General features: G+C 33.9%; 1 long non-coding RNA gene across 1 annotated transcript; it reads right to left on the minus strand.

Annotated features, from left to right (window-relative positions):
- Positions 1–11957: 11957 nt before the first annotated feature.
- LOC128222540 (uncharacterized) lies at positions 11958–24718 on the minus strand. Its single transcript, XR_008259166.1, has 3 exons — positions 24692–24718; positions 12627–12755; positions 11958–12219 (listed from the first exon to the last, which is right to left on the minus strand). It is a non-coding gene; the product is annotated as an uncharacterized LOC128222540 (long non-coding RNA).
- Between the last annotated feature and the right edge of the window lie 1720 nt (positions 24719–26438).

Here is a 26438-nt window from a genome sequence, read left to right on the forward strand (position 1 = left end):
TTTCATGTTTGTATAATCAATATGTCAAATGTCCTTTAGGAATATGTTCATATTACACAGCTGAATATTTCATGTTTGTATAATCAGTATGTCAAATGTCCTTTATGAATATGTTCATATTACACAGCTGAATATTTCATGTTTGTATAATCAATATGTCAAATGTCCTTTATGAATATGTTCATAGTACACAGCTGAATATTTCATGTTTGTATAATCAATATGTCAAATGTCCTTTATGAATATGTTAATACTACACAGCTGAATATTTCATGTTTGTATAATCAATATGTCAAATGTCCTTTAGGAATATGTTCATATTACACAGCTGAATATTTCATGTTTGTATAATCAAAATGTCAAATGTCCTTTAGGAATATGTTCATATTACACAGCTGAATATTTCATGTTTGTATAATCAATATGTCAAATGTCCTTTAGGAATATGTTCATATTACACAGCTGAATATTTCATGTTTGTATAATCAATATGTCAAAATTCTTTTAAGAATATATTCATATTACACAGCTGAATATTTCATGTTTGTATAATCAATATGTCAAATGTCCTTTATGAATATGTTCATATTACACAGCTGAATATTTCATGTTTGTATAATCAATATGTCAAATGTCCTTTATGAATATGTTCATATTACACAGCTGAATATTTCATGTTTGTATAATCAGTATGTCAAATGTCCTTTATGAATATGTTCATAGTACACAGCTGAATATTTCATGTTTGTATAATCAATATGTCAAATGTCCTTTAGGAATATGTTCATATTACACAGCTGAATATTTCATGTTTGTATAATCAGTATGTCAAATGTCCTTTATGAATATGTTCATATTACACAGCTGAATATTTCATGTTTGTATAATCAATATGTCAAATGTCCTTTAGGAATATGTTCATATTACACAGCTGAATATTTCATGTTTGTATAATCAATATGTCAAATGTCCTTTAGGAATATGTTCATATTACACAGCTGAATATTTCATGTTTGTATAATCAGTATGTTAAATGTCCTTTATGAATATGTTCATATTACACAGCTGAATATTTCATGTTTGTATAAGCAGTATGTCAAATGTCCTTTAGGAATATGTTCATATTACACAGCTGAATATTTCATGTTTGTATAATCAATATGTCAAATGTCCTTTATGAATATGTTCATAGTACACAGCTGAATATTTCATGTTTGTATAATCAATATGTCAAATGTCCTTTATGAATATGTTCATACTACACAGCTGAATATTTCATGTTTGTATAATCAATATGTCAAATGTCCTTTAGGAATATGTTCATATTACACAGCTGAATATTTCATGTTTGTATAATCAATATGTCAAATGTCCTTTAGGAATATGTTCATATTACACAGCTGAATATTTCATGTTTGTTTAATCAATATGTCAAATGTCCTTTATGAATATGTTCATAGTACACAGCTGAATATTTCATGTTTGTATAATCAATATGTCAAATGTCCTTTAGGAATATGTTCATATTACACAGCTGAATATTTCATGTTTGTATAATCAATATGTCAAATGTCCTTTAGGAATATGTTCATATTACACAGCTGAATATATCATTTTTGTATAATCAGTATGTCAAATGTCCTTTAGGAATATGTTCATATTACACAGCTGAATATTTCATGTTTGTATAATCAATATGTCAAGTGTCCTTTATGGATATGTTCATATTACACAGCTGAATATTTCATGTTTGTATAATTAAATAAATAATGCGGATATAGTATTCGCGCCATGGTGAACAAAGTTCAGCATACTTCATTTGTAAATAAAAGGTGCATATGCTAATAATAGTTCTGTTAGACGTAAATGGGTATATAGTAAGTACACAACGTTGGACAAAGTTAAGCATACCTCATTTGTAAATGAAACGTACATATGCTAACAATAGTTATGTAAGGCGTAAGTGGGGATATAACATTTACGCCATGGTTGACAAAATTTACCAGACTTCATTTGTAAATTAAACGTTCAAATGATAATGAAAGCCCTGTTAGACGTAAAGGGAGATTTAGTATTTACAGAAGGTTGGACAAAGTTTTCCAGACTACATTTGTAAATGAAACGTATAACACACATTACAATGATATAATTTGACATTTATATAAAGTGCGTATTTAGTCGCAATCATTGATACGCACCACAGAACAAGAATACTCTAAATGCGCATGTTTATGTGTATAGGCAGTCAAGCACACGTGGATGCTTTTAAAAAGTCATCAAAATACATTAATACACTGAACTATGCATTTTATTATTTGTTTGTCAAGCCGAAATTATAGAGAACAAGAAATGTGTATGATTATGTTAATACATCTAGGCATTAAATTCGTTGTAGAATAGTATACACGAAAGCACTTATAATTGGAAGAAATGATAAACTCACAACACATCTTGTTTTTACTTTGTTATATGTACAGATGTATGTTTTTAATAAAAATAGAACAAAGTGTTAAAAAATTGCTAAATTTGTATAGATATAAACTTGAAACAGCATAATATGATTTGAAAAAAAGTTAATTATAACTATTAGAGAAACCAGTTGCTCACAATTATTATCATTAAAGACGTTCTGCATATTTATTTATATTACAAATTATGTGGTTTCTCATAATCAACATTATTTGAATAAGTATTTTTTTAAAAGTATTATGATATTCTAGTGTTGGACTTAAGATGTAAGATGTACACAATAGTAATAAACGCTCTGGGTGGAAGAGACTTAGGCAATCCTATGTAGGAAATATGCATGTTAAATGTATAGACAGTACAGCACTGACTTCTTTCCAACGTATTAAAGCTGCATATAACGGATATATGCTGACAATCTAAGTACAAGGGAGGTATTTATAAACCTTCTTTAGTCATTTCATAATTTAAATCGAATCCCTAATATTTTCAGAGTCATATTAAATGAACAGTATAAGTGTTTTAGATCGTATGACCAGCGAGATATCTGAAATTAAATAAGTGTGAAACTGACTTTAGATGTTTATGCATTCCGATATATCTCTGTAATACCACTTAAAGGCCTAGTTTAAGAAATATCTGGCATGTTAATTGCCTGCTGACCAGCATTTGTTATGGCCCTAAAACCAAAGCAGGGTTTAAATGTCCTGTGTTTATTGGTTAATGCGTTTTATGGCTGAGTTCGAAACTACGGGTAATATATTGACTTATCTTAAATATAATTCTTGATGAAAATCTCACAGAGGGCAAAACAGATAAGGACTTATGAACAACATACCCCGATAATGATGGGAAGAGTGTTTACTTACAGAATTGTGAAACTAGACCTATAAGAATCAATTCATACTTCACAGCTAAATAGTTCATGCATATATAATCTGTTTGTCAAATGGCCTGTAAGAATATATTCATATTATACAGCTGAATATTTCATGTTTGTATAACCAAAATGTTAAGTGGCCTGTAAGAATACATAAATACTACACAGCTGAATAGTTCTTGTTTGTATACTCGATATGTCAAATGTCCTTTAAGAGTATGTTCATATTACACAGCTGAATATTTCATGTTTGTATAATCGATATGTCAAATGGCCTTTAAGGATATGTTCATATTATACAGCTGAAAAGTTCAAGTTTGTATGACTAATATGTCACGCCTGTAAGAATATATAAATACTACTGAGCTGAACAGTTCTTGTTTGTATAATAGATATGTCAAATGTCCTTTAAGAATATGTTCATATTTCACAGCTGAATATTTCATGTTTGTATAATCAATATGTCAAATGTCCTTTAGGAATATGTTCATATTACACAGCTGAATATTTCATGTTTGTATAATCAATATGTCAAATGTCCTTTAGGAATATGTTCATATTACACAGCTGAATATTTCATGTTTGTATAATCAGTATGTCAAATGTCCTTTATGAATATGTTCATATTACACAGCTGAATATTTCATGTTTGTATAATCAATATGTAAAATGTCCTTTAGGAATATGTTCATATTACACAGCTGAATATTTCATGTTTGTACAATCGATATGTCAAATGTTCTTTATGAATATGTTCATATTACACAGCTGAATATTTCATGTTTGTATAATCAATATGTCAAATGTCCTTTATGAATATTTTCATACTACACAGCTGAATATTTCATGTTTGTATAATCAATATGTTAAATGTCCTTTATGAATATATTCATATTACACAGCTGAATATTTCATGTTTGTATAATCAATATGTCAAATGTCCTTTAGGAATATGTTCATATTACACAGCTGAATATTTCATGTTTGTTTAATCAATATGTCAAATGTCCTTTATGAATATGTTCATATTACACAGCTGAATATTTCATGTTTGTATAATCAATATGTCAAATGTCCTTTAGGAATATGTTCATATTACACAGCTGAATATTTCATGTTTGTATAATCAATATGTCAAAAGTCTTTTAAGAATATATTCATATTACACAGCTGAATATTTCATGTTTGTATAATCAATATGTCAAATGTCCTTTATGAATATGTTCATATTACACAGCTGAATATTTCATGTTTGTATAATCAATATGTCAAGTGTCCTTTATGGATATGTTCATATTACACAGCTGAATATTTCATGTTTGTATAATTAAATAAATAATGCGGATATAGTATTCGCGCCATGGTGAACAAAGTTCAGCATACTTCATTTGTAAATAAAAGGTGCATATGCTAATAATAGTTCTGTTAGACGTAAATGGGTATATAGTAAGTACACAACGTTGGACAAAGTTAAGCATACCTCATTTGTAAATGAAACGTACATATGCTAACAATAGTTATGTAAGGCGTAAGTGGGGATATAACATTTACGCCATGGTTGACAAAATTTACCAGACTTCATTTGTAAATTAAACGTTCAAATGATAATGAAAGCCCTGTTAGACGTAAAGGGAGATTTAGTATTTACAGAAGGTTGGACAAAGTTTTCCAGACTACATTTGTAAATGAAACGTATAACACACATTACAATGATATAATTTGACATTTATATAAAGTGCGTATTTAGTCGCAATCATTGATACGCACCACAGAACAAGAATACTCTAAATGCGCATGTTTATGTGTATAGGCAGTCAAGCACACGTGGATGCTTTTAAAAAGTCATCAAAATACATTAATACACTGAACTATGCATTTTATTATTTGTTTGTCAAGCCGAAATTATAGAGAACAAGAAATGTGTATGATTATGTTAATACATCTAGGCATTAAATTCGTTGTAGAATAGTATACACGAAAGCACTTATAATTGGAAGAAATGATAAACTCACAACACATCTTGTTTTTACTTTGTTATATGTACAGATGTATGTTTTTAATAAAAATAGAACAAAGTGTTAAAAAATTGCTAAATTTGTATAGATATAAACTTGAAACAGCATAATATGATTTGAAAAAAAGTTAATTATAACTATTAGAGAAACCAGTTGCTCACAATTATTATCATTAAAGACGTTCTGCATATTTATTTATATTACAAATTATGTGGTTTCTCATAATCAACATTATTTGAATAAGTATTTTTTTAAAAGTATTATGATATTCTAGTGTTGGACTTAAGATGTAAGATGTACACAATAGTAATAAACGCTCTGGGTGGAAGAGACTTAGGCAATCCTATGTAGGAAATATGCATGTTAAATGTATAGACAGTACAGCACTGACTTCTTTCCAACGTATTAAAGCTGCATATAACGGATATATGCTGACAATCTAAGTACAAGGGAGGTATTTATAAACCTTCTTTAGTCATTTCATAATTTAAATCGAATCCCTAATATTTTCAGAGTCATATTAAATGAACAGTATAAGTGTTTTAGATCGTATGACCAGCGAGATATCTGAAATTAAATAAGTGTGAAACTGACTTTAGATGTTTATGCATTCCGATATATCTCTGTAATACCACTTAAAGGCCTAGTTTAAGAAATATCTGGCATGTTAATTGCCTGCTGACCAGCATTTGTTATGGCCCTAAAACCAAAGCAGGGTTTAAATGTCCTGTGTTTATTGGTTAATGCGTTTTATGGCTGAGTTCGAAACTACGGGTAATATATTGACTTATCTTAAATATAATTCTTGATGAAAATCTCACAGAGGGCAAAACAGATAAGGACTTATGAACAACATACCCCGATAATGATGGGAAGAGTGTTTACTTACAAAATTGTGAAACTAGACCTATAAGAATCAATTCATACTTCACAGCTAAATAGTTCATGCATATATAATCTGTTTGTCAAATGGCCTGTAAGAATATATTCATATTATACAGCTGAATATTTCATGTTTGTATAACCAAAATGTTAAGTGGCCTGTAAGAATACATAAATACTACACAGCTGAATAGTTCTTGTTTGTATACTCGATATGTCAAATGTCCTTTAAGAGTATGTTCATATTACACAGCTGAATATTTCATGTTTGTATAATCGATATGTCAAATGGCCTTTAAGGATATGTTCATATTATACAGCTGAAAAGTTCAAGTTTGTATGACTAATATGTCACGCCTGTAAGAATATATAAATACTACTGAGCTGAACAGTTCTTGTTTGTATAATAGATATGTCAAATGTCCTTTAAGAATATGTTCATATTTCACAGCTGAATATTTCATGTTTGTATAATCAATATGTCAAATGTCCTTTAGGAATATGTTCATATTACACAGCTGAATATTTCATGTTTGTATAATCAATATGTCAAATGTCCTTTAGGAATATGTTCATATTACACAGCTGAATATTTCATGTTTGTATAATCAGTATGTCAAATGTCCTTTATGAATATGTTCATATTACACAGCTGAATATTTCATGTTTGTATAATCAATATGTAAAATGTCCTTTAGGAATATGTTCATATTACACAGCTGAATATTTCATGTTTGTACAATCGATATGTCAAATGTTCTTTATGAATATGTTCATATTACACAGCTGAATATTTCATGTTTGTATAATCAATATGTCAAATGTCCTTTATGAATATTTTCATACTACACAGCTGAATATTTCATGTTTGTATAATCAATATGTCAAATGTCCTTTATGAATATATTCATATTACACAGCTGAATATTTCATGTTTGTATAATCAATATGTCAAATGTCCTTTATGAATATATTCATATTACACAGCTGAATATTTCATGTTTGTATAATCAGTATGTCAAATGTCCTTTATGAATATGTTCATATTACACAGCTGAATATTTCATGTTTGTATAATCAATATGTCAAATGTCCTTTAGGAATATGTTCATATTACACAGCTGAATATTTCATGTTTGTATAATCAATATGTCAAAAGTCTTTTAAGAATATATTCATATTACACAGCTGAATATTTCATGTTTGTATAATCAATATGTCAAATGTCCTTTATGAATATGTTCATATTACACAGCTGAATATTTCATGTTTGTATAATCAATATGTCAAATGTCCTTTATGAATATGTTCATATTACACAGCTGAATATTTCATGTTTGTATAATCAGTATGTCAAATGTCCTTTATGAATATGTTCATATTACACAGCTGAATATTTCATGTTTGTATAATCAATATGTCAAATGTCCTTTAGGAATATATTCATATTACACAGCTGAATATTTCATGTTTGTATAATCAGTATGTCAAATGTCCTTTATGAATATGTTCATATTACACAGCTGAATATTTCATGTTTGTATAATCAATATGTCAAATGTCCTTTAGGAATATGTTCATATTACACAGCTGAATATTTCATGTTTGTATAATCAATATGTCAAATGTCCTTTAGGAATATGTTCATATTACACAGCTGAATATTTCATGTTTGTATAATCAGTATGTCAAATGTCCTTTATGAATATGTTCATATCACACAGCTGAATATTTCATGTTTGTATAATCAATATGTCAAATGTCCTTTATGAATATGTTCATAGTACACAGCTGAATATTTCATGTTTGTATAATCAATATGTCAAATGTCCTTTATGAATATGTTCATACTACACAGCTGAATATTTCATGTTTGTATAATCAATATGTCAAATGTCCTTTAGGAATATGTTCATATTACACAGCTGAATATTTCATGTTTGTATAATCAAAATGTCAAATGTCCTTTAGGAATATGTTCATATTACACAGCTGAATATTTCATGTTTGTATAATCAATATGTCAAATGTCCTTTAGGAATATGTTCATATTACACAGCTGAATATTTCATGTTTGTATAATCAATATGTCAAAATTCTTTTAAGAATATATTCATATTACACAGCTGAATATTTCATGTTTGTATAATCAATATGTCAAATGTCCTTTATGAATATGTTCATATTACACAGCTGAATTTTTCATGTTTGTATAATCAATATGTCAAATGTCCTTTATGAATATGTTCATATTACACAGCTGAATATTTCATGTTTGTATAATCAGTATGTCAAATGTCCTTTATGAATATGTTCATATTTTACAGCTGAATATTTCATGTTTGTATAATCAATATGTCAAATGTCCTTTAGGAATATGTTCATATTACACAGCTGAATATTTCATGTTTGTATAATCAATATGTCAAATGTCCTTTAGGAATATGTTCATATTACACAGCTGAATATTTCATGTTTGTATAATCAATATGTCAAATGTCCTTTAGGAATATGTTCATATTACACAGCTGAATATTTCATGTTTGTATAATCAATATGTAAAATGTCCTTTAGGAATATGTTCATAGTACACAGCTGAATATTTCATGTTTGTACAATCAATATGTCAAATGTTCTTTATGAATATGTTCATATTACACAGCTGAATATTTCATGTTTGTATAATCAATATGTCAAATGTCCTTTATGAATATGTTCATATTACACAGCTGAATATTTCATGTTTGTATAATCAATATGTCAAATGTCCTTTATGAATATATTCATATTACACAGCTGAATATTTCATGTTTGTATAATCAATATGTCAAATGTCCTTTATGAATATATTCATATTACACAGCTGAATATTTCATGTTTGTATAATCAGTATGTCAAATGTCCTTTATGAATATGTTCATATTACACAGCTGAATATTTCATGTTTGTATAATCAATATGTCAAATGTCCTTTATGAATATGTTCATATTACACAGCTGAATATTTCATGTTTGTATAATCAATATGTCAAAAGTCTTTTAAGAATATATTCATATTACACAGCTGAATATTTCATGTTTGTATAATCAGTATGTCAAATGTCCTTTATGAATATGTTCATATTACACAGCTGAATATTTCATGTTTGTATAATCAATATGTCAAATGTCCTTTAGGAATATGTTCATATTACACAGCTGAATATTTCATGTTTGTATAATCAGTATGTCAAATGTCCTTTATGAATATGTTCATATTACACAGCTGAATATTTCATGTTTGTATAATCAATATGTCAAATGTCCTTTAGGAATATGTTCATATTACACAGCTGAATATTTCATGTTTGTATAATCAATATGTCAAATGTCCTTTAGGAATATGTTCATATTACACAGCTGAATATTTCATGTTTGTATAATCAGTATGTCAAATGTCCTTTATGAATATGTTCATATTACACAGCTGAATATTTCATGTTTGTATAATCAATATGTCAAATGTCCTTTATGAATATGTTCATAGTACACAGCTGAATATTTCATGTTTGTATAATCAATATGTCAAATGTCCTTTATGAATATGTTCATACTACACAGCTGAATATTTCATGTTTGTATAATCAATATGTCAAATGTCCTTTAGGAATATGTTCATATTACACAGCTGAATATTTCATGTTTGTATAATCAAAATGTCAAATGTCCTTTAGGAATATGTTCATATTACACAGCTGAATATTTCATGTTTGTATAATCAATATGTCAAATGTCCTTTAGGAATATGTTCATATTACACAGCTGAATATTTCATGTTTGTATAATCAATATGTCAAAATTCTTTTAAGAATATATTCATATTACACAGCTGAATATTTCATGTTTGTATAATCAATATGTCAAATGTCCTTTATGAATATGTTCATATTACACAGCTGAATATTTCATGTTTGTATAATCAGTATGTCAAATGTCCTTTATGAATATGTTCATAGTACACAGCTGAATATTTCATGTTTGTATAATCAATATGTCAAATGTCCTTTAGGAATATGTTCATATTACACAGCTGAATATTTCATGTTTGTATAATCAGTATGTCAAATGTCCTTTATGAATATGTTCATATTACACAGCTGAATATTTCATGTTTGTATAATCAATATGTCAAATGTCCTTTAGGAATATGTTCATATTACACAGCTGAATATTTCATGTTTGTATAATCAATATGTCAAATGTCCTTTAGGAATATGTTCATATTACACAGCTGAATATTTCATGTTTGTATAATCAGTATGTTAAATGTCCTTTATGAATATGTTCATATTACACAGCTGAATATTTCATGTTTGTATAAGCAGTATGTCAAATGTCCTTTAGGAATATGTTCATATTACACAGCTGAATATTTCATGTTTGTATAATCAATATGTCAAATGTCCTTTATGAATATGTTCATAGTACACAGCTGAATATTTCATGTTTGTATAATCAATATGTCAAATGTCCTTTATGAATATGTTCATACTACACAGCTGAATATTTCATGTTTGTATAATCAATATGTCAAATGTCCTTTAGGAATATGTTCATATTACACAGCTGAATATTTCATGTTTGTATAATCAATATGTCAAATGTCCTTTAGGAATATGTTCATATTACACAGCTGAATATTTCATGTTTGTTTAATCAATATGTCAAATGTCCTTTATGAATATGTTCATAGTACACAGCTGAATATTTCATGTTTGTATAATCAATATGTCAAATGTCCTTTAGGAATATGTTCATATTACACAGCTGAATATTTCATGTTTGTATAATCAATATGTCAAATGTCCTTTAGGAATATGTTCATATTACACAGCTGAATATATCATTTTTGTATAATCAGTATGTCAAATGTCCTTTATGAATATGTTCATATTACACAGCTGAATATTTCATGTTTGTATAATCAATATGTCAAGTGTCCTTTATGGATATGTTCATATTACACAGCTGAATATTTCATGTTTGTATAATTAATATGTCAAATGTCTTTTAAGAATATATTCATATTACACAGCTAAATATTTCATGTTTGTATAATCAATATGTCAAATGTCCTTTAGGAATATGTTCATTTTACACAGCTGATTAGTTCATGTTTGTATAATCAGTATGTCAAATGTCCTTCAGGAATATATTCATATTACACAGCTGAATATTTCATGTTTGTATAATCAATATGTCAAATGTCCTTTAGGAATATATTCATATTACACAGCTGAATATTTCATGTTTGTATAATCAGTATGTCAAATGTCCTTTATGAATATGTTCATATTACACAGCTGAATATTTCATGTTTGTATAATCAGTATGTCAAATGTCCTTTATGAATATGTTCATATTACACAGCTGAATATTTCATGTTTGTATAATCAATATGTCAAATATCCTTTAGGAATATGTTCATATTACACAGCTGAAATGTTCATGTTTGTATAATCAGTATGTCAAATGTCCTTTATGAATATATTCATATTACACAGCTGAATATTTCATGTTTGTATAATCAATATGTCAAATGTCCTTTATGAATATGTTCATATTACACAGCTGAATATTTCATGTTTGTATAATCATTATGTCAAAAGTCTTTTAAGAATATATTCATATTACACAGCTGAATATTTCATGTTTGTATAATCAGTATGTCAAATGTCCTTCAGGAATATGTTCATACTACACAGCTGAAATGTTCATGTTTGTATAATCAATATGTCAAATGACACAATTGTTATTTCACCGAAGTTCACTGACTATACAACATCTTAATAGTTCATGCCTGTAAAATCGGTTTGTCATATGGCACGAGTGTTATTTCTCTGCAGTTCAATGATGAATCACATTATTTTTTAATCGTCACTGCCCTATATACAAACTTTTATTTCAACATTCTGCCTCTGACCTTTCTTCATGCTCCTGTAACAAATTGAAATGTATGTGAATTATGATAAAGGAAATGAAATCAATAATACAATACAAAATAATGCGGCAAAGTATTCGAACTCGGTTGGCACGAATTTCGCATTTGCTTGAGCTGGATGTCAATAACATAATTAGTGATGGGAATACAATTTGAATTATGCCTGATGTATCATTACAAACTCAGGGAAGCGTTCATCACTAGTGCATGTTGACCTTCCAAATCTTAGTAATGATTTTCATTAGGTTCCATTGTATTGGCAATATAATTAGTTTAGAACTCGGATGGTGTAACTTATAATTTCTCGTAAAGATATCCTTGACATGTTCTTTGCAAGCGCATGGGGCCCTGACATATTGTATTAGCAATATAATTAGTTTAGAACTCGGATGGTGTAACTTACACTTTCACGTAAAGATACCCTTGACATGTTCGTTGCAAGCGCATGGGGCCCTGACATACTGGAGACGCTAGTCAACTCCGGGTGAGCGTCGGACGGGTGGGTTACCAAACTTGACGTCTCGCCCGCGGACTGGAAAGTAGAGATATACGTTGTTTCAAGATTGATTTCATTTTTTCTCTGTCATTAATATTTGTAGAAGTAATCAGAATTGATAATATAAAATGTTCATAACTTTTATAATTAGTTTTTCTTCCATCCACTTTTGAGATTGGTCAAACGTTTATGCGGTAATATGTGTGTGACAGCGATAATCCCATACACGTTTTGTTTATTTAATATTTTAGAATGGCGGTGCATCGGTGTATTTTACACCTTAACTTTCATACCTTAATTGAAATGCCTTTCGGCAATTGCGTTTATCATACGATGAACGTAATAACGTTGGATATGTTCGGATCGCAATTTATCGCATGACAATGTACATGAAAATGGTTGATATTTTAATGTTTGTATTTTGTCAGCAGGTCCCGTAAAATAGAAATCAACATTTAAGAATGTGTTAATTTATGATATGTTAAATGAATTGTTTCCAACAGTGTTTTATTTTACGTTTTAAAGTAATTTCAGTTAGTTGATCTACCGTTTTTATAGTCAGATTGTAAATAAGTATGTGTTTTAATATGTAGTTTAAAACGTTTAAAGCTTTATTAAGAATTTTACTTTAACACCATTCTAAAAAGATGAAAATAGCGTTCTTGTATAAAGCATAATGAAAAATAGATAATAAATAAATAGCCTCCCATAACCTTCTTGTTTTAAAAAGGATGTAACTCTAATCAAACCATTTTTTGGCCTTACATGAATAACGCAAGACATATTGTCTATATAAATATGAGACTTATATACTTCAAATAAGTTAGAATTGGATACCTTGACAGGTGTTATAAGTCATAAACGTTGTTGAAAGTACTCGTATATTTAGGGATATGCAATATCATATTTGAATCTAATGTTTTGTGATCTACCATTTCGGTCATAATTTACAAAAAATAATTCATTCGTCGTGAAAGGTCTCAAGACGTCATGTTATAACCTAATAAGATTTTAAATATACCCACATTCCTAAAATGTATACTGAAATATGGTCCCATTACAAAAAAACGCAATGCAAAAAACACAAACTCATTTCATTAAAGCATTCAGACGAAAATGTTTTTTTTTTTTTTGTGTGGTTTAATTATAGTTAGCCCAAATATTAATCCATCTACCTCTCGTTCCCATTCTACCAGTCCCTGTTTCTAATAAACAATGGCAACCCATATTAAGCTTCTTATAATAGTAGTTAAAGAGCATGATGTGGTCTGAAAGGGAAGTTTTGGTCACTGTATACTAGGCCTGGTATGGTCTGAAATATATGTTCTAGTAACAGGGCATGATGTGGTCTAAAGGGGAAGTATTGGTCACTGTATACTAGGAACGGGACATGGTGTGGTCTAAAAGGGAAGTATTGGTGACTATGTACTAGTAACAGGGAAGGATGAGGTCTAAAAGTGTAGTATGGGACACTGTGTACTAGTAACAGGGCATGATGTGGTCTGAAAGTGTAGAATTGGTCACTGTGTACTAGTAACAGGGCATGATGTGGGCTTAAAGGGTAGTATTGGTCACTGTGTACTAGTAACAGGGTATGATGAGGTCTAAACGGTAGTAAGGTCACTGTGTACTAGTAACAGGACATGATGTGGTCTAAAGGGAAGTATTGGTCACTGTGTACTAGTAAAAGGACCCTATCAGGACTAAAGGGTAGTATTGGTCACTGTGTACTAGTAACAGGACATGATGTGGTCTGAAATGGTAGTATTGGTCACTGTGTACTAGTAACAGGGCATGATGAGGTCTAAAAGGGTAGTATTGGTCACTGTGTACTAGTAACAGGGCTTGAAGAGGTCTAAAATGGTAGTATAGCCACTGTGTACTAGTAACAAGGCATGATGAGGTCTAAAAGGGTAGTATTGGTCACTGTGTAATAGTAACAGGGCATGATCTGGTCTGAAAGGGTAGTATTGGTCACTGTGTACTAGTTACAGGGCGTGATGAGGTCTAAAGGGAAGTACTGGTCACTGTGTACTAGTAACAGGGCATGATGAGGTCTAAAGGGAAGTATTGGTCACTGTGTACTAGTAACAGGGCATGATGTGGTCTGATATGGTAGTATTTGTCACTGTGTACTAATACCAGGACATGATGTGGTCTTAAAGGGTAGTATTGGTCACTGTGTGCTAGTAACAGGGCATGGTATGGTCCGAAAGGGTAGTAGGGTCACTCTGTACTATTAATAGGGCATGATGAGGTCTAAAGGAAAGTATTGGTCACTGTGTACTAGAAACAGGGCATGATGTGGTCTGAAAGGGTAGTATTTGTCACCGTGTACTAGTAACAGGGCATGATGTGGTCTGAAAGGGTAGTATTTGTCACTGTGTACTAGTAACAGTACATGATGTGGTCTGAAAGGGTAGTATTCGTCACTGTGTACTAGTAATAGGGCATGATGAGGTCTAAAAAAGTAGTATTGGTCACTGTGTACTAGTAACAGGACATGATGAGGTCTAAAAGGGAAGTATTGGTCACTGTGTACTAGTAACAGGGCATGATGAGGTCGAAAATGGTAGCATTGGTCACTGTGTACTAGTAACAGGACATGATGTGGTCTAAAGGGAAGTATTGGTCACTGTGTACTAGTAACAGGGCATGATGAGGTCTAAAAGGGTAGTATTGGTCACTGTGTACTAGTAACAGGGCATGATGAGGTCTAAAGGGAAGTATTGGTCACTGTGTACTAGTAACAGGGCATGATGTGGTCTGAAAGGGTAGTATTGGTCACTGTGTACTAGTAACAGGGCATGATGAGGTCTAAAGAGAAGTATTTGTCACTGTGTACTAATAACAGGGCATGATGAGGTCTAAAAGGTAAGTATTGGTCACTCTGTACTAGTAACAGGGCCTGATGTGCTCTGAAAGGGTAGTGTTTGTCACTGTGTACTAGTAACAGGACATGATGTGGTCTGAAAGGGTAGTATTCGTCACTGTTTACTGGTAACAGGACAGGATGTGGTCTAAAGGGGTAGTATTGCTCACTGTGTACTAGTAACAGGACAGGATGTGGTCTGAAAGCGTAGTATTGGTCACTGTTTACTTGTAACAGGACATGATGTGGTCTAAAGGGGTAGTATTGCTCACTGTGTACTAGTAACAGGGCATGATGTGGTCTTAAAGGGTAGTATTGGTGACTATGTACTAGTAACAGGGAAGGATGAGGTCTAAAAGTGTAGTATTGGACACTGTGTACTAGTAACAGGGCATGATGTGGTCTGAAAGTGTAGAATTGGTCACTGTGTACTAGTAACAGGGCATGATGTGGTCTGAAATGGTAGTATTGGTCACACTGTACTAGTAATAGGGCATTATGAGGTCTAAAAACGTAATATTGGTCACTGTGTACTATTAACAGGGCATGATGAGGTCTAAAGGGTAGTATTGGTCACTGTGTACTAGTAACAGGGCATGATGAGGTCTAAAATGGTAGCATTGGTCACTGTGTAATAGTAACAGGGCATGAGGATGTCTAAAAGGGAAGTATCTGTCACTGTGTACTAGTAACAGGGCATGCTGTGGTCTGAAAGGGTAGTATTGGTCACTGTGTACTAGTAACAGGGCATGATGTGGTCTGAAAAGGTAGTATTTGTCACAGTATACTATTAACAGGGCATGATGTGGTCTAAAGGGGAAATATTGGTCACTGTATACTAGGAACGGGACATTGTGTGGTCTAAAAGGGAAGTATTGGTCACTGTGTACTAGTAACAGGACATGATGTGGTCTAAAGGGAAGTATTGGTCACTGTGTACAAGTAACAGGACATGATGAGGTCTAAAGGGTTGTATTGGTCACTGTGTACTAGTAACAGGACATGATGTGGTCTGAAAGGGTAGTATTGGTCACTGTGTGCTAGTAACAGGGCATGATGAGGTCTAAAAGGGTAGTATTGGTCACTGTGTACTAGTAACAGGGCATGATGTGGTCTGAAAGTGTAGTATTGGCCACTGTGTACTAGTAACAGGGCATGCTGAGGTCTAAAGCGAAGTATTGGTCACTGTGTACTAGTAACAGGGCATGATGTGGTCTAAAAGTGTAGTATTGGTCACTGGGTACTAGTAACAGGGCATGATGAGGTCTAAAGGGTAGTATTGGTCACTTTGTACTAGTAACAGGGCATGATGTGGTCTGATAGGGTAGTATTTGTCACTGTGTACTAGTAACAGGACATGATGTGGTCTTAAAGGGTAGTATTGGTCACTGTATACTAGTAACAGGGCATGGTGTGGTCCGAAGGGGTAGTAGGGTCACTGTGTACTAGTAATAGGGCATGATGAGGTCTAAAAACGTAATATTGGTCACTGTGTACTAGTAGCAGGGCATGATGAGGTATAAAGGGTAGTATTGGTCACTGTGTACTAGTAACAGGGCATGATGAGTTCTAAAATGGTAGCATTGGTCACTGTGTACTAATAACAGGGCATGAGGATGTCTAAATGTGAAGTATATGTCACTGTGTACTAGTAACAGGGCATGCTGTGGTCTGAAAGGGTAGTATTGGTCACTGTGTACTAGTAACAGGGCATGATGTGGTCTGAAATGGTAGTATTTGTCACATTATACTATCAACAGGGCATGATGTGGTCTGAAAGGGAAGTTTTGGTCACTGTATACTAGAAACAAGGCCTGTTATGGTCAGCAATATATGTACTGGTAACAGGCCATGATGTGGTCTAAAGGGGAAATATTGGTCACTGTATACTAGGAACGGGACATGGTGTGGTCTAAAAGGGAAGTATTGGTCACTGTGTACTAGTAACAGGTCATGATGTTGTCTTAAAGGGTAGTATTGGTCACTGTGTACTAGTAACCGGGCATGATGAGGTCTAAACGGTAGTAAGGTCACTGTGTACTAGTAACAGGACATGATGTGGTCTAAAGGGAAGTATTGGTCACTGTGTACAAGTAACAGGACACTATGAGGTCTAAAGTGTAGTATTGGTCACTGTGTACTAGTAACAGGACATGATGTGGTCTGAAAGGGTAGTATTGGTCACTGTGTACTAGTAACAGGGCATGATGAGGTCTAAAAGGGTAGTATTGGTCACTGTGTACTTGTAACAGGGCATGAAGAGGTCTAAAAGGGTAGTATAGTCACTGTGTACTAGTAATAGGGCATGATGTGGTCTGAAAGTGTAGTATTGGCCACTGTGTACTAGTAACAGGGAATGATGAGGTCTAAAGCGAAGTATTGGTCACTGTGTACTAGTAACAGGGCATGATGTGGTCTAAAAGTGTAGTTTTTGTCACTGCTTACTAGTAACAGGGCATGATGAGGTCTAAAGGGAAGTATTGGTCACTGTGTACTAGTAACAGGGCATGATGTGGTCTGATAGGGTAGTATTGGTCACTGTGTACTAATAACAGGACATGGTGTGGTCCGAAAGGGTAGTAGGGTCACCGTGTACTAGTAATAGGGCATGATGAGGTCTAAAGGGAAGTATTGGTCACTGTGTACTAGAAACAGGGCATGATGTGGTCTGAAAGGGTAGTATTTGTCACCGTGTACTAGTAAAAGGGCATGATGTGGTCTGAAAGGGTAGTATTTGTCACTGTGTACTAGTAACAGTACATGATGTGGTCCGAAAGGGTAGTATTGGTCACTGTGTACTAGTAATAGGGCATGATGAGGTCTAAAAAAGTAGTATTGGTCACTGTGTACTAGAAACAGGACATGATGAGGTCTAAAATGGAAGTATTGGTCACTGTGTACTAGTAACAGGGCATGATGAGGTCTAAAATGGTAGCATTGGTCACTGTGTACTAGTAACAGGACATGATGAGGTCTAAAGGGAAGTATTGGTCACTGTGTACTAGTAACAGGGCATGATGAGGTCTAAAATGGTAGTATTGGTCACTGTTTACTAGTAACAGGGCATGATGAGGTCTAAAGGGACGCAGTGGTCACTGTGTACTAGTAACAGGGCATGATTAGGTCTAAAATGGTAGTATTTGTTACTGTGTACTAGTAACAGGGCCTGATGTGGTCTGAAAGGGTAGTATTGGTCACTGTGTACTAGTAACAGGGCATCATGAGGTTTAAAAGGGTAGTATTGGTCAATGTGTACCAGTAACAGGACAGAATGTGGTCTGAAAGGGTAGTATTGGTCACTGTTTACTTGTAACAGGACATGATGTGGTCTAAAGGGGTAGTATTGCTCACTGTGTACTAGTAACAGGGCATGATGTGTTCTAAAAGTGTAGTATTGGACATTTTGTACTAGTAACAGGGCATGATGTGGTCTGAAAGTGTAGAATTGGTCACTGTGTACTAGTAAAAGGTCATGATGTGGTCTGATAGGGTACTATTGGTCTCTCTGTACTAGTAATAGGGCATGATGAGGTCTAAAAAAGTAGTATTGGTCACTGTGTACTAGTAACAGGGCATGATGAGGTCTAAAGGGTAGTATTTGTCACTGTGTACTAGTAACAGGGCATGATGAGGTCTAAAAGGGTAGTATTTGTCACTGTGTACTATTAACAGGGCATGATGTGGTCTGAAAGGGTAGTATTTGTCACTGTGTACTATTAACAGGGCATGATGTGGTCCGAAAAGGTAGTATGGTCACTGTGTACTGGTAACAAGGCATGATGAGGTCTAAAGGGTAGTATTGGTCACTGTGTACTAGTAACAGGGCATGATGTGGTCTAAAAGGGTAGTTTTGGTCACTGTGTACTAGTAACAGGGCATGATGAGGTCTAAAATGGTAGTATTGGTCACTGTGTACTAGTAACAGGGCATGATGTGGACTGAAAGGGTATTATTTGTCACTGTGTACTAGTAACATGGCATGATGTGGTCCGAAAGGGTAGTTTGGTCACTGTGTTCTAGTAACAGGGCATGATGAGGTCTAAAGGGTAGTATTGGTCACTGTGTACCAGTAACAGGGCATGATGTGGTCTGAAAGGGTAGTATTGGTCACTGTGTACTAGTAACAGGGCATGATGTGGTCTTATAGGGTAGTATTGGTGACTATGTACTAGTAACAGGACAGGAAGAGGTCTAAAAGTGTAGTATTGGACACTGTGTACTAGTAACAGGGCATGATGTGGTCTGAAAGTGTAGAATTGGTTACTTTGTACTAGTAACAGGGCATGATGTGGTCTGAAAGGGTAGTATTGGTCACTGTTTACTAGTAATAGGGCATGATGAGGTCTAAAAAAGTAGTATTGGTCACTGTGTACTAGTAATAGGGCATAATGAGGTCTAAAATGGAAGTATTGGTCACTGTGTACTAGTAACAGGGCATGATTAGGTCTAAAATTGTAGTATTGGTCATTGTGTACTAGTAACAGGGCATGATGTGGTCTGAAAGGGTCACATTTGTCACTGTGTACTAGTAACATGGCATGATGTGGTCCCAAAGGGTTGTATGGTCACTGTGTACTGGTAACAGAGCATGATAAGGTGTAAAAGGGTAGAATTGTTCACTGTGTACTAGTAATAGGTCATGATGTGGTCTGAAAGGGTGTTATTGGTCACTGTGTACTAGTAACAGGGCATGATGAGGTCTAAAGGGAAGTAATCGTCACTGTGTACTCGTAACAGGGCATGATGTGGTCTGAGGGTAGTATTGGTCATTGTGTACTAGTAACAGGGCATGATGAGGTCTAAAGGCAAGTATTGGTCACTGTGTACTAGTAACAGGGCATGATGTGGTCTGAAAGGGTAGTATTGGTCACTTTTTACTAGTAACAGGACATGATGTGGTCTAAAATGGTAGCATTGGTCACTGTGTACTAGTAACAGGGCATGATGAGGTCTAAAATGGAAGTATTGGTCACTGTGTACTAGTAACAGGGCTTGATGAGGTCTGAAAGGGTAGTATTTATCACTGTGTACTAGTAACAGGGCATGGGGATGTCTAAAAGGGTAGTATTTGTCACCGTGTACTAGGGCATGATGTGTTCTGAACGGGTAGTATTGGTCACTGTGTACTAGTAACAGGGCATGATGAGGTCTAAAAGGGTAGTATTGGTCACTTTTTACCAGTAACAGGGCATGATGTGGTCTGAAAGTGTAGTATTGGTCACTGTGTACTAGTAACAGGGCCTGATGTTGTCTTGTAGAGTGGTTTTGGTCACTGTTTACTAGTAACAGAGCCTGATGTGGTCTGACACGGTAATATCGGTCACTGTGTACTAGTAACAAACTCTGATTTGGACTGAAAGAGAGGTATTGTTCACTGTTTACTAGTAACAGAGCCAGATATGTTCTGAAAGAGAGGTATTGGTAACTGTTTACTGGTAACAGAGCCTTATGTGGTCTGAAAGAGAGGTATTGGTCACTGTTTACTGGTAACAGGGCTTGATATGATATAAAGAGGTGTCACTGGTTACATGAAATAAGTCTGTTTTGGAGTAAAAGAAAGGTCTTTTTCACTGTGCAATAATAACAGAGCCTGATGTGGTCTGAAATAAAGTTAAAGGTCACTGTGTACTAGTAACAGAGACTAATGTTGTCTGAATAATAGGTATTGGTCACTGTATACTAATAACATAGACTGATGTGTTCTGAAAGAGAGGTATTGGCCACTGTTTACAAGTAACAGGGCCTGATGTGGTCTAAAGAGATTTTTTGTTTACTGCCTACTAGAAACAAGGCCTGATGCGGAATGAAAGAGTGGTATTGGTCACTGTGTACTAGGAACAGAGACTGATGTTGTTTGAACGAAAGGTACTGGTCACTGTGCACTAGTTACAGAGACTGATGCGGAATGAAAGAGTGGTATTGGTCACTGTGTACTAGTAACAGAGACCGATGTTATTTGAACGAGAGGTACTGATCACTGTGTACTAGTAACATATACTGATATTGTTTGAACGAGAGGTACTTGTCACTGTGTACTAGTAACAGAGACTGATGTTATTTGAACGAGAGGTACTGGTCACTGTGTACTAGTAACAGAGACTGATGCTATTTGAACGAGAGGTACTGGTCACTGTGTGCTAGTAACAGAGACTGATGTTGTTTGAACGAGAGGTACTGGTCATTGTGTACTAATATCAGAGACTTCTGTTGGGTAAAAGAGTGTTGTTTGTCACCGTTTACAAGTAACAGGGATTGAATAGGTCTAAAAGAGACGTATTGCTCACTGTTTCCTAGTAACAGCGCCTAATGTGGTCTGAAAGAGTGGTATTGGTCACTGTGTACTAGTATCAGATACTGATGTTGTTTGAACGAGAGGTACTGGTCGTCACTGTGCACTAGTAACAGAGACTGATGTTGTTTGAACGAGAGGTACTGATCACTGTGTGCTAGTAACAGAGACTGATGTTGTGTGAAAGAGAGGTGTTGGTCACTGTGTACTCGTAACAGAGACTGATGTTGTTTGAACGAGAGGTACTGGTCACTGTATACTAATATCAGAGATTTATGTTGGGTAAAAGAGAGCTATTGGTCGCCGTTTACAAGTAACAGGGATTGAATAGGTCTAAAGAGACGTATTGGTCACTTTTTCCTAACAGCGCCTGATGTGGTCTGAAAAATAGATTTTGGTCACTGTTTCAAAGTAACTGGTAATGATTTGGTCTGAAAGAGTGTTATTTGTCAATGTGTACTAGTAACATGGCCTTATGTGGTCTTTAAGAGAGGTATTGGTCACTGTGTACTAGTAACAGGGCATGGTGTTATGTGAAATAAAGGTATTTGTCACTGTGTACTAGTAACAGAGACTGATTTTTCGTCTGAAACAGATGTATTGGTCACTGTGTACTTAAAAATAGGGCTTTATGCTGTCTGAAAGAGTAATATTGGTCACTGTGTACTAGTTACAGTACCTGATATGGTCTAAAAGAAAGGTATCGGTCACTTTTTACTAGTTCTACGGGCCTGATGAGGTCTGAAAGAGTGGTGTTGGTCAATATTTCCTAGTAACTTGGTCTGATGTGGTCAAAAAGAGAAGCATTGGTCACTCTGTACTAGTAACAGAGACTGATGTGGTCAGAAAGAGAGGAATTTGTCATTGTGTCCTAGTAACCGGGTATGATGTGGTCTGCAACAGATGTATTGGTCATTGTGTACTTAGTAACAGGGCCTGATGTTGTCTGAAAGAGAGATATTGGTTACTGTGTTCTAATAACAGGGTATGATGTTGTCAGAAAGAGAGGTATTGGTCACAGTATACTAGAAACAAGGCCTGATGTCGTCTGAAAGAGAGGTATTGGTCACTGTTTAATATTTCTAGAGCCGGATGTGGTCTGAAAGAGAGATATTGGTCACCTTACACTAGTTACAGGGCCTGATGTTGTCTGAAAGAGAGGTATTGGTCACTGTATCCTAGTAACTGTGTCCGATGTTTTCTGAAAGAGAGGTATTGGTCACAATGTAATAGTTCTAGAGCCTGCTGTGGTCTGAAAGAGAGGTATGGGTCACTTTGTTCTAGTAACAGAGCCTGGTGTGGTCTTAAAGAGAGGTATTGATGTATGTTTACTAGTGTTAGAGCCAGATGTAGTCTAAAAATGAGGTATTGGTCACAGTATACTAGTAACAATGCTTGATATGATCTGAAAAAGAGATATTGGTCACTGTTTTTTTTTCCAGAATCTGATGTGGTGTGAAAGATAGGTATTAGTCACTGTTTAGTAGTAACCGAGATTAAAATGATCTTAAAGAGAGGTATTGTTCACTATCTAGGTGTAACCGAGACTAAAATGATCTAAAAAAGAGGTATTGGACACTGTTTAGTAGTAACCGAGACTTAAATGATGTAAAAGAGAGGTATTGGTCACTATTTAGTAGTAATTGAGACTAAAATGATTTAAGAGAGGTATTGGTCACTATTTAGTAGTATCCGAGCCTAAAATGATATAAAAGAGAGGTATTGGTCATTGCTTATCAGTAACCGAGCCTAAATCGATCTAAAGGAGAGGTAACGTTCACTGTTTATTAGGAACAGGGCCTGATATAGACTTATAGTGGGGTTCTGTTCACTGTTATCTAAGAACATGGCCTAATGGTCTGAGGAGAGGTATATATCGCAGTTTACTTTAAACAGGGCCTGCTTTGATGTGTAAAAATGTATTGGCCACTGTTAACTAGGAGCATGGCCTTGTGTGCTCTGAAAGAGAGGTAATGGCCATTTTAACTAATACCAGTGCTTGATGTGGTCATACTGAGAGGTTATGACCACATTTAACTGAAAGAGCCTTATATGGTTTACACGAGTGTAAGTGGTCACTGTTTCCTTGTACACTGTCGGATAAGGTCTAAAAATTGGTATTGTCATCTGTTTTCTAATACCAGGGCCTGTTATGATATATAAAAGATGTATATGCCATCGTTTGATGGTCTGATAAAGAGGTAGATGACAATAACAAAAAGTTAAATATTGTAGCCATAATGAGGTACCAGAAATCGAACATTTTGATCATATTTTACGTGTATGAGGAATACGACCCTAGAGGACATGCGAAAGCCGGTAACGATGCTTCGACTGTAAGTGTTCGATCTCGACTGAATAAAACTGTATTTTGTTCATATCTTAAGCGATGTATATCCTTATTTACTCATTTCTCCAAGAAAGTAGTGCATAGTTTTAAAAGACATTTTACATACATGAAGACAACATGAACTACTCGAATGACAACTGCATGGACAAATGACTTAACAAAAACAAAACGGATTGCTGGGGTGAATTTCACCTGAATAAATGAATATTCTTAACATCATGACTTCCAGTAATTTAATGTCAGAGTTAAAAAAAAAACTCCTGAATAACCTTCCCGTTTTCTAACCACAAATTTTAAGTTTGACAGTGCACTTTAAATATGTGTACATTAAATCGCATCCTTCTTTGAAACATTTTTTCTGCCATGGGAAATTGTAAGGTTAGCCAAGATCGAGAAGAAAAGCAATAATATAATAGGGAAACGAATGTTGTTTTTTTTTGCAAGAATATTGATAAACTTACCCTATTCACAAGCTGAGAATCTGAAATAGAAAAACATGAAAATTCAGTGTTATGCTGTAGTTTTACAAATGACTGTATTTTTGCGATCAAAATTGTTCATACGACATATCCTGTATCAGTCTGTAAATAAATGTGTTCAAATTGACGAGCAATATTTATTTAAAAACTACAGAAACAAGCCCAGTAGCCAAAGACATAGATCACAGACACAAAATAACGAACAAGAAACATAGAAAAAGCACAACACTCAACACACAACACAGTGCATATATACTAAATATAAACCTATGTGTGATTATCAACGTCAACCTTGCTATTCTTTTTTACACGACACGCTTTTTCATATGAACTGATTCCAAAAAAAATAAAGAAAATAGAGAACTACATTATCAAAATCTTATAAGGCATCCCTTAATATTGAAATTCAATCTACTTGTTGAGGCGTAACCGCTGTCCCGCGTGCCTGAAATAGACAAGGTAATATAATCATGCAAAAAGAGTAAATGCAGTAAAACGATACAATCCAACAGTACTTTGAAGTTATAGTTTAGGGTTCGTTTTTCATATTCATGATATATGGGTATTTTACATTGGTGATCAATCAGGGTTGGAATTTAATATAAGGTTTAAATTGGTCTATGAAAGATGTAGCTAACCGGATTATTTGGTATTAATAACGTACCAATAGAATGAATGAAGTAATTATGTATGATCGTACGATATTGAATACCACTCAGATCATTTTTATTCGCTTGAAGACGGGTCAATTCCCAGATGAAGACAATTCTTCGAAGTTGACATCTGACAGGCTTAACAGTCGTGGTGGAGTATTTTGATTTATTGATCAGATAAAAATATAAAGTTTAAATATTCGCTGTTCTTATTTCAATGATACAACTATTTAATTCACCGGAATCATGAAAGATATAGTGTAGTAACTTAAGGATAGCGACGTCATTTCTGGTATAAAAAATACATACAGATATAGCGCCCTTACCATCTTTGTTTACATGAGTTTAAAGGGACTAGACACCATTATGTAACATGACTAAAAGAATAAACGCAACACTTATGATGGCTTCTCATCTGCTTATGAGTAAAAATAAATATATCGAAGCTATTTTTGGACTTAATGGATTTTTTTGCGCTGTAGACAACCCCAGTAAATTTCGAACTGGAAAAAACACAAAAAACCAGAGTGAGATGCATTGTGTCGTAAGCGAGACGGTGCATCAGTCAGTAATATTCAATGTGTTGTACACAACGATATCAATTTCATGTACGAGTTTTCTTATTTTCTTGCAATTGTATCATCTGGTGTCTAGTCCCTTTAATATTAAGATGTTTACCTGCACGTCCTTGCACTTGTCTCATATTATCATTACTGTTTTTGGCATGCTCCAGAAGCTTCAACCTCAGGTCTTTCAGCTCACTTATCTTTCTCTCCGTGATCTGTTTTAACTCTTCCAAGGCATTGGTGTCCTAGAAAATAGCATTTTCTGCGTTTGGTGTTGATCTACTACTGTTACTGCTACTGCTGCTGCTGCTGCTGCTGCTGCTGCTGCTGCTGCTGCTGCTACTACTACTACTACTACTACTACTACTACTGCTACTACTACTACTACTACTACTACTACTACTACTACTACTACTACTACTACTACTACTACTGCTACTGCTACTGCTACTACTACTACTACTACTACTACTACTGCTACTACTACTACTACTACTACTACTACTACTA

The sequence above is a fragment of the Mya arenaria genome, chromosome 16 (assembly GCF_026914265.1).
Source record: "Mya arenaria isolate MELC-2E11 chromosome 16, ASM2691426v1".
NCBI classification, from domain to species: domain Eukaryota; kingdom Metazoa; phylum Mollusca; class Bivalvia; order Myida; family Myidae; genus Mya; species Mya arenaria.